We start from the raw sequence: 13,529 nt of genomic DNA on the forward strand, positions 1-13,529 counted from the left end.
CTGTTATTGGAGCATTTAATCATTCTCTAAAAGCCAGCGCAGTTTTATTTTCTCTGGGGAGCGAGCAGCATTAGCTGAGGCATAAAGCAAACTCCAGCAAGTGTAGAAAAAACTCAGCCTGATGTCCTGTTTGACAAACTGACCTGCGGGTCACAACCTGAGTTTATTGATCCGTGGGGCCTTGTCTGGGTGCCGGGCATGTTTTCTGGACTTTGGTTTCAGCTGCATTCCTCACTTCTCAAAGAGGGGGTGTGGATTTCTGCTAGGAGTAACCACTGGGAAGGAAGTAATGTTCATTAAGTGTGCAGGCAGTGCAGGACGAAGCATGCTCAGTGCAAAAAGCTTCGCTCCCCTGCCTGTCAAGCCTGAGGTTTGAACTCGTTCCAGAATGCCGGATTTACTTTTCAGGAAGAAACAGCACCTGGCTGGGCTGCGCTTTTCCCTTCCCTCCTCCTCCTCCTCGGAGTGCAAATAATGTTCTTTTGATGCTTTCCTGCCAGTGGGAATCTCGCCCTGGAGAAGGAGACAAAACTTTGCTACCTGTGAAACGAAGACTGCTTAGGTCAGTACGAGGGGGCGCAGAGGAACTTTGCGAGCAGCTTTTGTGACTTTTGAACTCCCCTGTTTCTGCTCTCCTCTATCCCTTCCCATCTTGAGCAGAGCTGGACTTTTGGGGGAAAAAAAAAAAGAAAAAAAAAAAAGAAAAAAAAAAAAAGTTCAGCAGTTCTCTGCTTGTTCATTCTCTCTGCTGAAGGTAAACTCGGTTTAAATGAAAACAGACTGAATTTGCTGGGAGCTGAGCTTAACTTTTGCAAAGTTGACTTGCTGCTAGAGATTTCTTTTCTTTACTTTTTCTTCTCTTTCTTCTTTTTCCTACAAATGCAATCCTGGGCTTCCAGCGTGTGCTTTAAAAGTCTGTTCCCCCCTTTCTCTCCCCGCCCTCTGCCTCAGAGCTGAAAATGAGACTCGTTCTTGAATAATAAACTCTGTGTTATCAAGCAAATCTTGTGGCTTGTTCATGTGATTGTTCCCAGTCCCAGCATCGATGTTTTTTTTGCCTTTAATACATTTTCCAGTTCTTTCTGGAAAAGGAATTGCAAAACTGCTAGCAGAGAGGTGAGAGAAAGCAATTTTAGTTGATAACTAAATTTTACCCAGTGGCTGAATTTTTAAGCTTTTCTATTTTTATGTGCTTTTTACTTTTTGCTTTTAAAAGCATACTTAGAACTCCTGTCTCTCAAGGATTCAAAATATTCCCAACCTTAGAAGTGGGAAAGAGAATTTTTCTTCTTTTTGTGAGACTTTGTGCTGCCTAATAGAGATTTTTTCTCAGCATACGCCAAATGGCCAAGGAACAAAATGACCACTGAACAAGAAGAGAAATGGACTTAAATAATTAGAAACTGCCTGTAGTTAATGATTGTTTGAAGTGGGCCAGAAACATTTGGCAGCTTCTGGTGTTAAATTTTGTCCTCGGATATACTTGGGAATAGTTATGTGGCTTATCAAAAGTTGGGGTTTAAGTTTGTGTGTTTGAGGAGTGGCTACAGCCTTGGATAATTGAGCTGTAGAAATTGACAAAATGACTTAAACACGTGCAAATGTGAAATCCTTGTGTTCAAAAGCTGTGTGTTTATTATTTGGCTGTTCTAAACTGGGAGTTATCCAATGCAGAGGATCCCAGGAGGGAAAAATGGGATAGCAGGTATGATGAATAACTCTTAGCTGGAGGATTAGGAGTGGAAAATACCTTTGCAAACTCCACGAATTTTGCTAAAAAAGCTCTGCACAACCTCCTCTGTGCAGAGGGGGAGAGGAGGAGTGGGTTTTGCTGGATTCCCACTGGGATTACCTGCCCCCTGCCCAGACCAGGCAGAAGGAATCTGCAGACACCCAAAGCTGCAGCTCTCTGATCTTTCCCCAGGTTCACCCCTGAGATCCGAGGGGGTTTTGGCGAGGAAAGGCTGGGGAAATCTCTTTGCCTTTTGATTTGGGGGCCTGCTGGGGATGGTGGTGCTGCAGATGGACACGGTGTGGCCACGGGGCTCTCTCCCCCCTGTGCATTCCAGCCCTCCATTTCCTGGGAAATGGGGAGGGTCTTTGGCGAGACACTTTGCATATTTATGGGAGAAAGAAATGCCTTGTGCTTTGAGAGATGAATAAAGGCAGGCTGCAAAGCTGCACATCCTCGTCTGACTTTTGAACACGGACTTTTGGTGCCTGAGATTTATCCCAGATCCAGTGGCCGTGGAGAGGCAAAGCATTGTCCTCATCCAGGCACAAACAACGTGGCCTCCCCCATTGTTCCTTTGCAGGTATCCAAAGTGCACAAATCCAGCTTGTAGAAACCCACTTCATCGGTAAAATTATCATTTGGGACAGGAAATATCTTGCAGTTATTTAATTTCCCTCCCTAGGGTTGAAATTTTGCAATTTGTAGGTTTGAAAAAGTTGAAAGTGGAAAAAACTCTTGGTCCACGGAGTCCAGACCTTCACCTGTGATGTGGAATACTCAGATCCATTAAATGAGGATCAGCCAGATTTTGGCCAATAAACCATTTGGTTTCCTGTCCTTCTTTGTTTCCATCCTTAAATACTGATAGATTTCTTCCTCCACCTACCCAGGTATTCCCAAGGCAAGTCTGCTCCTGTTTGTTGGTTGCATTTAAATCTTTCTTTATTTCCAAACCAAGGGAGGGGAATTCCACAGTTCCTGGAAAGGCCCAGGTCTTTCTAAGGTTTCATTTACCCATTTCTAAGCTTTCATTTACCTCCAGAGTGGAGCAAACCATTGCAAATGTGCTTAACCTCATTTTCTGTCTTCCATTTTTGTGCTGAATCCTGGTTTTTTTTTGAACAATTTAAATAGGGGGGGGGGGGGGAAACCTTAATGTGTCTCTCTGAAGTTCCATGTATGGTTTTGCTCTTTGAAGTGGAGATGTCTCCATCTGAATCCAGCCAAAATCAAGAGGCAGAGGTGAAATTTGGATGGAGGAAGCAGGAGGAGAGGAATGGGCTGGATCCCATCCCCTTGAGCTGTGGGGATGAGCAGAGCAGGAATTTCGTGCTCTTGGAATTCTGGAGCACTTCAGGCACCTCCCAGTGCTCACACATCCTTTTTTCTTTTGAAGATGGGGATTTCTCTGAGCATTTTGAGGATCAGGATGTCAAGATCCATCTGAAACACCCTGGCTAAATCCCTTGGGAAAGAGAGGCAGCTGGGATGAGGGAAGCAGCCCCCACATGGGGGTATCGCTGATGGGTCATTGCTAAATGTGATTTAGGAAAGATCACATTCCTAAATGGGATCTGTGCAGATAAAGGACCCTTTATAGACACCACTCTCCATATGGGAGAGCACAGGGAAGTGGGAAACAAGGCATGATTTATTTTCGAGGAAGCTGCACTAGATGAGGACATGGAATCTCTTTGGAGGAGGCATTAAAAACGGTGTTTTTTCATGTCTAGTGCAGAAGTGTAAGGGGAAAACTGCAAATGGTGCCTCAGGCAGTGTTTGAGGTATCTCAGGCAGAAATGTGCATTATCATCTCCCTCTTGTGCTTGAGAAGAACCAGGGAACAGCAGGACAAGGCACTGGGGGCTCTTCTGCCTGATGTTTGCCCAGGATCCTGCGGCTGTAAACACCCCTGGGAACATCCAGAATGTTCTTCTTTCCCCACTTTCCCTGTCCCCAGGACGAGCACATGGAAGTTGCTGCAGGGAAAGAGCCATGGAGGAGTTGGAAACTTCTTTACAAGTTCATAATAAAACCTTTTCCCTCAAGGTGTTGAACTGACCCTGATTTTTCCTAAAAGACAGAGAGGTGTTGCAGGTGTTGCTGCATCATTTGAGACACGTGAGCAAAAGACTGTGAGCAAAAGACAATTCCTGGTGTTAATGGTGAATTCCTCCCTTTATTTTTGCAGGTAGCAGTGGAAATGAAAGCAATTCTATTTCCCACACAGGCTCCACACATGTAAGTACAAATACAATTTATTTTGCCATAGGTGGAAGCGTGAGTCTAACGATGAAAGCACAAGACACGTGTTAACGTTGTGTGGGGCTTCTAAAAAAGCAAACAAACAAGGAGGTCAGGGGAAAGTTACTTATTTGACATTTTCCTGCTGGCTTTGCAGAAAATCAGGGTTCATTTGGATTTAGATCCAGCTGCATTTGGGCCAGAATTGTCTCTGGAGAAGTCTGGGAGGGACAGGAGAGGAGAAAAGCTTTTAGCTCTGTCTATGGAGAAACCTCCTGGGCAGCAATTTCAGAAACTCCTGCGGGACTGAGAAGTTTAACTCCTATTTTTAGAAGTATTGTGGGAGCTTAAATCAGGCTTCAAAGCTTTTAGGAACCTGGAAAGGCAGGTGGGAACCCCGTGGGATGTGTGGAGTGTCTGAACAGGTTCTGAGCCTCACTCTGAGAGTTAATACTTAACCCACCACAGGGACATTAGCAAAACCCACTTGACTCCTGCCTCAATCTTCCCATATCCAAATCCTTGTAAATCTTCTGTCTCCTGATTTCAGAGGAACTGGCATTCAGAAATTCTGAGTTTTGAATGTATTATCCATTGCTTTCAAGTCACAAATTAAAATAATGAGTGCAACACGTATTTCTGCAGCTGTTGGTGCCTCGTTTTGGAGTTCACCAAAGTTCAGGGGAGTTTTTGGTTTTTTGGTTTTTTGGTTTGAGGCAATCCCCTGAGAGGTTGGAGAGTGCTGAAAAATTTAAGCTGAAGTTCAAAAAAAAAAAAAAAAAAAGCCTTCAGAGTTGCAACCTGGGCCAGAGTTCAGCATCTGAATCCCCTTCCCCGGGCAGAGGTGCAAAGAAATCGAGATGCAAATTCTCCATAGAAATGGGGCTTTTCTGAGCTGCTCTTGGGGTTCAGGTGGTTGAAAAAACGAGCTTTGTGTTCCCGAGGCAGCAGGGACCGGGGTTTCTCCAAAGTGCCTTTGTCTGGGGATGTGTAAAGCCCTCAATGCGTCATTCTTTCTGCTTCAGCTGTTAGAGACTCCCATCTCCTCTATTGATTTTACCCAGAGTTCTGCCTGCCCTTGAAGGTGTGACCTGTACCTCAGGCTAATTTATTTCTGTCATGGCTGCAGCATATTTTAGAGGGCAGCAGGGGTAGGAGGGAGAACAATGAATTCAACATGGAATATAAATCCCAAGGCTGTAGCCCTCAGACATTCCAGCACATAGGCCATTCTCCCTCCTGGCATTCTGCACGGTCTTGGATTAAAAAGGGGGAAAGAAAAAAAAGAAAAAAAAAGAAGGAAAAAAAAAAAAAAGGCAGGCATTTGTATAACTAATCAGGTGAGCCATTGTGGGTAATCCCTTTGGTCACACACGCTGGCATGGATATTAAAATTTGCTGGGCTTCTAAACCACTTACAATGACATCTTAGTTTGGGAACCTGAATGAAAAAGCCTCACCTTGATGGCCTAGGAGTGTTTTTAGAGCTCAGCACTGGAAATTTGTGTTGTGGATGGGCAAAGGGCTTGGTTTTGTGCTGAAAACTCATTTTGGTGGGCAGGGTGATGGATTATTTTTTAATTTAATTTTATCTTACAGTGTATCACATTTACCTTCCTGTTCAGCTTTTTTATAGACTTAAATATAACTTTAAATGAGGTTTAAACTCTGCAAGTGCTGAGCTGAAGCACCTGGCCCCTGTCATTATTCTCTGGGGCTCTGTGGGGTTTGTTCTGGTGCCCTGCAGCCTTTCCCTCCTGCCCCAGGAATTCTCCAGGGAAAAACTTGTTGCTCCCGAGTTTCCTTGGAGGAGAGCTCTGCTGGAAAGCTCGGTACCTTTTGGTGTCGTGGTTTCAAAGCAGTAACTAAAAAAATTACTTATTTCTTGTTTCTTAAGCCTGTTTTGCTCTTGTTCTAATCCATATCTCACAACAAGAAATAAGTAATTTTTTTTAGTTACTGCTTTAAAACCACGACATTTGGGATGCAGGGAGCGCTGGGATGGCTGCAGTGATCCCTCCTCCCCCCTGGCTCGAGCTTTTGGATGAATTCAGTCACTCCTGGCTCCCCAGCCTGGCGATTTTGGGGTGATTTCCTGCACTTGAGACCGCTCAGGTCAGAGCTCTGCAGCACAGGAGCGCCTTTATCAAAACATGAGTGCACATAATTCCAATTTAGCGCCTTCCCTGGAAATGTTGGGCTCATCCTTCATCCTGGCTGAGCCAGGAGTCGCTGCCCTGGGGTTTCTGCAGTGGCCCAGGGCAGAGGGGCCAGCAGGGAGGGTCAGGATTCACAGGGATGCACAAAGCTCTGCAGCTACCAATATTTAATTTCCAGGTGATTTTCTCAGAGCTGCTGCCACAGAAAGCACTAAATTAGCCTGGGATAGCTGAATGTAGTGAAACTTCATCCACCCTGGCCTGGATTTAAAGTTTGTAGTTAAATCTGGTTAATTTCTGTGGGATTTGGGTTCGAGTGGGTCTGTGTCCCACAGCTGTAAATGTTTGGTTTTCTTACCCCAAAGGTTTTGTGCAGAAATATTTTGGTAGCACCTGTAGAGGGAAAAAAGCAGAACAGGAGGTGTCAACTCATAGTGGAAATGTGAATTGAAAGTAGGTGATAAATAATAATAATAATAATAGTAATAATAATAGTAATAATAATATAAATATATAATATAACATAATATAACATAACATAATATAATATAATATAATCTAATATAATATAATATAATATAATATAATATAATATAATATAATATAATATAATATAATATAATATAATATAATATAATATAATATAATATAATATAATATAATATAATATAATATAATATAATATAATATAATATAATATAATATAATATAATATGATATAATATATATGTATAATATAAATAAATGTAAATATAAACATAAATGTAAATGTAAATATAAATAATAATATATAAATATAATATATAAATATATAAATATAGTGTATACATATATCAATATACTATATAAATATATAAATATAAATATATATTATGTAAAATGTAATAAATAATAAAAAAGAAGCGTGAATAAAGAGAAGGTTTAGGATTTATGGAAGGGGCACAGGGATATAATAGGAAATTAAAGAGTATTTTTTTGCACCTTCACTTTCCTCATATGTATTTACAGACGATCTCTGCCAATATATTGATTATTCCTAGGGAATAAAGCAGGCAGAGCTGCAGCCTCCAGGTATCCTCTTGGCATCTTTGTGTTTATGGGTCTCACCCTTTTCACTTGGCCCCCAGCAGCAATAAAATCAGCCAAGATCCGGCCTTTTCAGAGCATTTCCACTCTCCTAAAACAGAGGGAGGGAGGGAGGGAATGAGAGGCAGCTCCAGCACAGAAAATGCCCTGGGTGCTTCTGGGAGGGATTTTTCAGACTTCCAAGGAAAACCTGAAAGAAAGAGGGAGAAATATAAATCCTGATCTGATACATGGCATCAGCTCAGGGCTGGGGCTTCAACAGCTCTCTGAAACACCCAGGCTCAGTTCTGGCTAGAACCCACCCCATGGGGTTTTTTGGGAGCATTTCACTGCAGAAAAGTTGCCCAAAATGTTATTTCCCTGATTTTAACTGGAGGGAAATTTTTAGTTGAAGTGGGAAAATAATGGGCAGTTGATAAGCTGGAATGGAACCTGAAGTTCTCAGTGTTTCTCCCTCTCTTGTGCCACCTCTACCAAAAAGCTTTTGTTCTTTGCTTATGAATTGAATTTTGCAGCTCGGTGATTTTTGTGATTCCCTCCCTGAAATCCAGGTTTTGGCAGAGGTTTCAGCTCCTGTGGAGAGGGTGGTGTGGGACAGGGGGAAAGTTTCTGCTCTGCCCACTTTGGCTCCTTCTGAGACTCAGCTTCATCTCCACATCATCCTGGCCTTCCATTTCATTGGTATTTTCCTCCCTGCATCCACTGGGCAGCTTTGGGAATTCAGGAAGGAAAACCAGAATAATTAAAATGTTTGACACCCTCAAAGGAGCCCCAGAGCTCTCCCCAGGAGCTCCTGTGCAGTGGGAATTCTCCTCCTGCAGATCCCCCACAGCTGTCAGCACTGAAGATGTGAATCCAGTTCATGTTTCCTTGCTCTTCTGGAGGTTTGGGGATTGTTTTTTCTCCTTTCCTGGTTTGGGGATTTTTTTCCTCCTTTCCTGGGTGTCCTGGAAAGGTGTTTGAGTGCTCAGGTTAACCCCAGAGGCAGCTGAGAGTCCCAGGGCTGATGGCAGGAACAGAGAGCACCAGCACATCAAAACCCTCTAGATAAGATACCTAAGGTGTAGTGGGGGATTTTTGGGACTGAAAAACATCCCAGTAATGCAGCTGAGATTTTATTAATGAATATCTTATAAACTCAAAACATCTCTCTCTTTTTTTTTTCTTTTGGTAGCGAAATGAAGGAGAAAAAAAAAAACCACCCAGAGCTGGGTCTGAGAGGGATGGTTGCAAAATAATTTAATAGCTGAGGTGGTCTCTCATGTGCTCCCCAGATGTGCAGTCCCAAATGTCTGTTCTGTGAGGATTGTGGAATACATGCATTTAGAGCTGGGAGCAAAGGGAGCATTGATTTCTTTCTGGAGTGGCTGTTGCTGCGTTGGAGATAATTAAACATTAAAACTGAAGCAGAACAGAACTGAAAAAGGAGCATTATTGCACCTCTAGGTGTAAAGAACTGTGGGGTTGTCTGCAAAAGGGTGGGCAGAAACTGATTTTTATTAATTTTTATTATAATTTGATGTATTTAAATGTTATTTTTATCAAAGTGGTGATGTGCAGATCAAGGGCATTAAAGGGCACTGAGCCCCTTTGTGGTCGCTCCTGTTCTTGGTGGAAGTGATCTCATGGAAACTTGATTTGGTTCCAAACTAAATTTAGTGAAACCAAACTCAAGCCACTCTGATTGTCAGGTATGAAGGCTAAACAGGGTTTTAAGCAGTGCTCAACTAACTCACCTCAAAAATGGATTTAGTTTAATTATCTTGAGTGCTCTGGTGCAGATGCTCAAAGTCCACTTTTGATTTTATCATTCACTCCTTGCAGTATTTGGGTTTTTTGCTCTTCAGACTCCAAGATAATGTGCTAATTTCAGCTTTCACAAGAAAAAAAAAAGTGTTAGAGAGAACATCTTTGAGAGTATGAACCCCAAAGGTGTCAATATCTGAATTCAGGTAATTTTAGGCTGATTTTAAAGGCGTTCTTGCTTTTGAAAGTTGAGATTTGTCAATGCTGGGGTTTGTTCTGTGCCCTGGAGGCAGTGATGGAATTTTAGTTGGTGTCATAACCGGGAATCTGATTTCTGTAAAGTCGAGCTCGTGGCTTAGCACTGGATTATCCCATCCAGGGAGGGAAAACTGCCTGGCTGAGGGATATCCATGGTGAGAATGAAACAAAGAATGGCAGGATGGGTTGGGAGGGACCTTAAAGCTCATCCAGTCCCATTCCAGGGACACCTCCCACCATCCCAGGCTGCTCCCAGCCCTGTCCAGCCTGGCCTTGGGCACTTCCAGGGATCCAGGGGCAGCTCCAGCTGCTCTGGGCACCCTGACAGGGAACAATTCCTGCCCAGGATCCCATCCAGCCCTGCCCTCTGGCACTGGGAGCCATTCCCTGTGTCCTGTCCCTCCATCCCTTGTCCCTCTGCAGCTCTCAGGTGCCAGCACAGCCTGGAGGCTCCCAGGACAGAGTGACCAGAGCTCCTCAGCTGCAATTAAACCCCAGAAATGTGCAAACCCCTGTGGTGGACACCTAAAATTTTGCTGTTCCTCTGTTTTAGGAGTGGAGGCATTTCCCAAACCTGAGATGGGTTGAGGAATGATGATTTTATAGAGATTGGGACCGAGGAAAGCCTGGTGGGTTTTATTTCCCCTTGCGCTGCTGCAATTTTGGGGGACAAGTAATTGAAGAGCTCTGTGTCTCAGTTTCCTCACGTGTCAGTGGGGGAATTGCTTCACAGGGGACTGGAAATATCATTACAGTGATCCTTGGAATGTGCTTTCATATGCTGGGAAGGAGAGTGGGAGCGTTCACATGTACCAGAGAAAAGGGAAAAAAGTAGGTTAGGCCTGTCTGAGCTTGTCATGCTTCTCCTGTGTCAGCAAACTCGGGGAGACAAGAGAAAGGAGAGGAAGAGAGATCAAAGGAATACATTAAATTAAAAGGTAAACAGGGGAAGTTAAACTTAAAGCAGCAAGGAGGGAGCTGCACGGGGCCTGTGCTTGGCTGCATTCATCTGGATTTTCCAGATCCAAGATCTTGGGCATCAACAAAAATCCCAAGGAAATCCCTGTGTGGGCATGAGCTGGGGGTGCTCTGCATGTGAGCAGAGGCCTGTGGAGGAAATCTGGGGGGATTTTCCCCTGGTGATGGAGAAAGCAGGGACCTGGCAGAGCTGAGATGCTCAGAGTGGTTTTTTTGGCTCACTGGGTGTGATGGCAGCGAAGGAAAGAGTTGTCACACCTGGGCTTTGCCCTGTGCCTGGTGGCTGGCAGGGGTGAGAGAAAAAAACTAGTTATAAATTTTTGTATTTATATATTTATATATATATTTATATATTTTTTTATATATTTATATATATTTTTATATTTTTAGGTCATCCCAGCTCTTGGCAAACTGGGTTTTAGGGACTTCCTAAAGCATGAGCTGCACCTGGAGCAGCTAAGCTGAACTTTAATGTTGAATTTGAGCTAATCTAAGTGTCCTGGCCGTGCTGGACAGGGCTTGGACAACCTGGCTTAGTGGAAGATGTCCCTGCCCAAGGCATCAGATGAGCTTCAAGGTCCTTTCCAGCCCAAACCATGGCAGGATTCTGTGAGCAGACAGAGTTCTGAGCTGTGCTTATGTTCTGTTCACTTTAATCTCTTCTGTCTGCTCATGAAATAGGCCAAGGAGGCTTTAAATGCAGATCTATAGGGTAAATTTTCCATATAAAGTAGAGGGAGGAGAACAAAAAGCACGTGGGGGAAAATTCCTGACAGTCAATATATGGAGGGTTAGTTATATTTTTATAGAATGATGGGTCAAACACGAGGCTGCCAAAAGCAATCATACCAGTTGTAATCTTCTTTAACTGTATCCAGTCAGAAAAGATGAAAAAATTGTTTTTCTGCCTTTGAAGAATGGAAATATCTTTTCCCATTCCCACCCTGACCTGTTTTACTCGAAGAGATTCTGGATCCACTCAGCTAAATCATCATAAGCAGAGTGTGATGGAAACAAATTGAACCATGAAGCTTGTCCTAAAACTCTGCCTTTTGCAACTTCAGCAGCCGGGGAGATGTTTTATTCTTTTTTGAAGAAAAAGTTCTTGATTTGCATGCTGAGCCTCCTCCATCTGCCTTATCTGTGGCAAAGCTGGGCCACTTGGAGGCCAGCTTTGTGTGGTATAATCTTATTTTTGCACGTGGTGAGGCTGTTTGGCCGTGTGGCGTGTCGAGCCTTCCTCCTGGGGAGCCTCCGCTCACCGCGGGTTTCCTCCAAGGGGCTGAGCTCTGAAACGGGCTCGAGGTAAACAGGAGAGGTGGGATGGAGCAGAAACCTCTTGGAAAAGCAAAAAGGAGAAGATTCTCCAGGCAGCTGAAGTGGTGACGCGCCTGTGCTGGGGTAACGCTGCCCAAAATCAGGCGAGGCCAGCGCGAGGAACGCGGAGGGCAGGACTTGAGGCACTCCCAGCAGCAGCAGAGCATTTTGTGAGCTGCAGAATCCCTGCAGCAGGAACACCCAGCTGCTGTGTCACTGGTGAGGAAACAGGGCATGGAAACGTAAGGAAATCTCTGTATTTGAGTTTTAATTAAAATTAAATGTGGGGTAGCAAAACCACCTTGGATGTATTTTAGCAGATCGGTGCTGGGGTGGGGCTGAGCGTCTGGGAAAGTCTGCAGGGAGGTGGTGATGAAGTTTCATCTTTCAAACCTTGCAAAAAGAGGTTATCTTGTAAAATAAACACAAACTTTTTGGGAGGTGTGGGACAGCCTGAGGATTTTGTGTGTGATTTCTGTGTGTTGGACTCACAGGAGAGATTATCTGCGAGGGCAGGGTGGAAAAGCTTCAAAACTGAGCGAGAAAAGGTTGAGATTGGATATTCAGGAAGAAATTCTGCTCTGTGAGGGTGGTGAGGCCCTGGCACAGGATGCCCAGAGAAGTTCTGGACACCCAAAATAGCCAAGGCTGGGTTGGGCAGGGCTTGGAGCACCCTGGGCTAGAGGAAGGTGTCCCTGGAAGATTCCATGACCTGATGAAGGTCACCATCCTCACCACCAGTGAGACAGAAGCTGAGTTTGTGGTAAAATATTTCCCCCAGGGCTGTCAACAAGCACTGGAGGCAGCTTTAACCCAACACAAAATCTGGTGCTGCTGCAGTGCAGTTTTTGATGGAAAACCCACTTGAATAATTTTAATTGCTGCCAGCACGAAGAATAAAATTGCAATATTCTGGTGTATTTGCAGAATAGAGTAACCCAGAACCAACTTAGGCTTCCTCAGCAGGGTAAGCAAATTTCAGGTGAGGTTTGTAACTCTTGCTTCGAGGTTGAATGCAAATCTGAGTTATACCAGAAAAGAATATTTAGCTTTTAATTCAGTGGCAAGTGGTATCTACTGCAGGAAAAAATTGGGGTTTTGAGGTGCTCTCCAAACCTCTTCACCTTTTGATGCCAGTCCTCAGAGTCAGCTTAGCTGGTTGATTTAGTGATGCCATAAGATAGGATGCAAATGTAATCTCTGGTACTTACAGACCTGTTTTTGTGGTTCCCTGATGGTGCTTAAATCTTCTTACCCCTCGTGCCACCTCCTGAGAGTGTCAGGCCATCACCACTTGCACAGCCTGGTTCTTGTTGCTCTTTAAATCCTATTTTTTTTGCTTTTTTTTGCAAACCCAACAGCAGCCACTTTCCCTTGTCCCAGTAGTCCCTAAGCAGTGAGGAAGGCTGGCCACTGGCCAATTCATTTAAACCTCTGGAATAATAGTTTGCTCTCTAATGAATAGTCTGGCTTTAAATCTCTCCATTCGAGGGTGGTGGCACTCCAGAAGTTGACAGGTACTTATGAGACACCGAGGAAAGGTCATTTCTTGGGTGTTACCTTCATTGATCTGTCCAGAAAACCTCCTGGTCATTCCTCCCTGCTCCTTGAAGGCAATAAAAAGAGGCAAAAAGCAGGCAGAAAATCCATTCATTTTCTCATATTTGCTTCAGGAGCCACAAATAACCCATTTTAAGTCAGCAGTTTCCTATTTAAATGTCACCGAATTCGGCCTCAGAGTTGGCATCACCTTATTCTGATCAGGGAAACTGAGGCACAGAGCAGGGGGATTTTTTTTTCTCCTGGACATCAGGTGTTAATCCTGGGCTGGAATCTGGGAGCTCCTTGCTCTGGCTTGCAGAGAGCTGGAGGAACACCACAGTTGGGAGATTTATTGCTCATTTCATCCTTCTTCCCCCGTACCCATAAATCAAATGCTACCATTTTCTTCCTGAAGTTGGAGTTTAATGAACCTAAAAGCAATCTGAGGAAGTAGCACAAAAACC

General features: G+C 43.9%; 1 long non-coding RNA gene across 1 annotated transcript in view; it reads left to right on the plus strand.

The window, feature by feature from the left end:
• Positions 1-284: 284 nt before the first annotated feature.
• Positions 285-13,529, plus strand: part of LOC131588280 (uncharacterized) — a 63,009-nt gene continuing 49,764 nt past the window's right edge. Inside the window, exons 1-2 of the long non-coding RNA XR_009279547.1 lie at positions 285-562; positions 3,927-3,976. This is a non-coding gene — a long non-coding RNA (uncharacterized LOC131588280). The remainder of the gene's footprint in view (positions 563-3,926; positions 3,977-13,529) is intronic.

This window comes from Poecile atricapillus, chromosome 25 (assembly GCF_030490865.1).
Source record: "Poecile atricapillus isolate bPoeAtr1 chromosome 25, bPoeAtr1.hap1, whole genome shotgun sequence".
Lineage (NCBI taxonomy): Eukaryota > Metazoa > Chordata > Aves > Passeriformes > Paridae > Poecile > Poecile atricapillus.